Source organism: Notothenia coriiceps, unplaced genomic scaffold (assembly GCF_000735185.1).
Source record: "Notothenia coriiceps isolate Sejong01 unplaced genomic scaffold, NC01 NC01_scaffold00007489, whole genome shotgun sequence".
In the NCBI taxonomy this organism is placed as follows: domain Eukaryota; kingdom Metazoa; phylum Chordata; class Actinopteri; order Perciformes; family Nototheniidae; genus Notothenia; species Notothenia coriiceps.
In genome coordinates, this window is record NW_011340190.1 from 1 (window position 1) to 3,002 (window position 3,002).

The 3,002-nt window shown below is 37.9% G+C and overlaps 1 long non-coding RNA gene across 1 annotated transcript; it reads right to left on the reverse strand.

Annotated features, from left to right (window-relative positions):
* Positions 1-125: 125 nt before the first annotated feature.
* LOC104944085 (uncharacterized) lies at positions 126-1,586 on the reverse strand. The gene is made up of 3 exons (XR_798189.1): positions 1,506-1,586; positions 898-979; positions 126-284 (listed from the first exon to the last, which is right to left on the reverse strand). It is a non-coding gene; the product is annotated as an uncharacterized lncRNA (long non-coding RNA).
* Between the last annotated feature and the right edge of the window lie 1,416 nt (positions 1,587-3,002).

Sequence of the window (3,002 nt, forward strand, 5' to 3'; positions counted from 1 at the left end):
GCTTACACTACATCAATTTTCCAATCCTTCTTTTTGAGTTTATGAACTAAAGTGAGTTCTGATTATTCTAATAACTCTGAACATTGAGTGATTAATAAATAGGAATATAAATGAGAGTTACCTTCAGGAACAGGGTGAGGACCTCCTCCTTCTTCCGGTTCATCTCCTCCTCAGCCTGAGCTCTCTGCTGCAGGAACATCAGCCTCTCCTCCTCCGTCTTTCCTACAGCTTTTCCTGCTCCACCTTTCTTGGCTTTCTTCGGCATGATTACTCTTCTTCCTCCTCTGGTTCAGCAGTAAGGGATTATGTGTGAAACAGGGGCATGAGTGAGTCACTCATTCTTCAAACAATAACACATAAGACTCAACCTTGAAGTGATGAACACATGAATGTATACACAATTATAATACAATAACATGACTTGTGATATTCTGCAATGGGCCTTCTGCATAAGGTGTTTTAGTTTTAGTTTTGGTAGTTTAAGTAGCCTACATTTTGATCCTAATAATAACAACAACAACAACAACAACAACAACAACAGCATAGAACAGATCACAAATTAAAACAGAAAACAATACATTCACTTCAGGTCAAATGTTAAAACCATGGAGAATAAAAACATTTCAAGGGACATAAGGAGGTAATATACTTATGTTTTGAATGCAGGACATGTACAATCTCCACTGTTGTTTTGGTACTTATCATTAGCATTAGCTAGCCTAGCCTTAAAACAATGCTAATTTAGCCAAGGTGAGCTAAAGTAAAAACAGTCTTTATCGTCTCCCTTTGACGTAAATGTAACACCCAAGACAAAACGTTGTTCAGGCTTTAATAGCGTCACCTTGTGTAGAATACATAGCCTGTATAAAATAGGTTAAATCAATAACGTAAACTTACTTTAGGGATCAAGTTGTCGGACTTTATTTACGCTGCAACCGTCAGTGGTGTGTGTGTTTGAGATCAGTCTCCATGGCAACAGCTACAGAGAGAGACAGACGAGTGGACATTTTGGTCTAAAAACAACTTTTAGATCAAATTAATAAAATACAAATGTGTTTAGCCCCGAGGGAATGTGTAGTGTCGCATATTCTGCGAATATAAAACAGTTTAAGATGTAAACAATAAGGAGGAAATCCAAAATATATAGACAACACTATAGTTTTGGATATTTTTTGGCATCAATTTGATTGTGTTGATGCTTAGGCATAGGCTACATTACAAGATTACATTGCATTTAGCTGACGCCTTTATACACAGCGATTTACAATTACCATACAGGGACATTCTCCCTGGAGTAACTGCGGGCTAAGTGCCTTACTCAAGGGCATACTGGTGGTGTTCCAGTCGGGATTTGAGCTCGCAACCTTTCGATCTTCAGCGCACCTCACTATTCAATATTAGACCACCACTACTACCCTACCTATACATTTGAGATATAATAATTTCCTGTGAGTTTTGGAAGTGTAATCTCAGTTTCTTTACTACAGTCATTCTATAATAAGTACCGCGGTGAAGTTTTAGGTTGGATCAGGGCTGGATATTCGACAGACATTCGCGGACCCTCCAGCAGCTTCATTTCCCCCTGCTGCTGGCTGTATTACGAGGGGGAGATCTTCTCCGCGAAACGAGGCTTTCACTTAGGGACCATCATCGAATGACTTTTACAATTACACGAGAAAAATGTTCTTTTTAATAAATCGACAGCGTCCCGATCGTGTGAATGTGAAGCAAATGCACTCAGCATACATTTATTGAACACACCTCTTTTTATTGCATTTTAATACTTTAAATACGTTTTATTAATATTTGGATGGAAACATTTGCATATTTCTTCAATAACTTCTAGGTCATGTGACATAATGACTCAAAATCAGTGCTGGATCAAATAACTACATTTGGCTGCATAGGACACACCTCTTTTTATTGCATTTTAATACTCTAAATATTTTTTGTATTAATATTTGTATGGGAAAATGAGCATATTGCTTCAATACCTTCCAGATTATGTGGCTTAATCACTCAAAATCAGTGCTGGGTCAAAGAACTACACTTGCTGCATATGACACACCTCTTTTTGTTGCATTATGTCACCTAATCACTCAAAATCACTTTCTGAATGTAATACTAGTCTTTACACTATAGAGTGGTGCAGTGACGAGTCCTATAACCTATAAAATCACCAAAAATATTTGGTGATAACCTTCTTAAAATGTTTTTGAAAACATTGTTAGAACATTATGCCCTACTGTTCTTAAAACGTTTTCACCAGAAGCTTTTATTTTGGTTCCCAGAATGTTCTTCTGAAAGGTAGGATAACGTTCTCTAAAAACATTCTTAAAATGTTTTTGATAACATTGTTAGAACATTATGGTCTACTGTTCTTAAAACGTTTTCAGCTGCAAGTTAGATTTGTTATGTTGTCAGAATGTTATTATTTTAGAGAAGGATAACATGGTTTGTGTTAAAGAAATTATGCAAATGTTCTATGGTAACAATTTACTAAAATATGTTTACATTATTTGAACATAAAGACATAATATTCCTGCAATTGTTCAACTCAAAATTCCTGGGTAAGTGGACTGACCACTGTGGTCATTAGGATGATTATGATAGTTTACTTAACTATTGGAATTTGACTATTAACACATGTAAAAGGATGACACGGAATCAGCTGGTGAAAGCAACATTTGTTTATTAGAAAAGGGGACCTGGGAGTGGAGGTTGGTTATGGCGGCAGTGGGAAACAGTTGTTCCAGGGTGGGTAGAGAGGCCTGGTTGGTCTTGGGAGTGTGGAAGGCCTTGGATTCCTCCTGGGAGAGACACAAAAATCAGTGTGAGGCAAAAGCAGGCAAAGTTGTCAAAGAATATGCTGGTAAAAAGCTAGAGCGGCACGCAACAAACCGTTCACAGCAACAATCCGGCAGGGAATGAGTGCAGGCTGCAGGCTTTCATAGTGTGGCTGACGAGCAGGTTGCAGGTGTGGTTGATTGGAGATTGCTCCC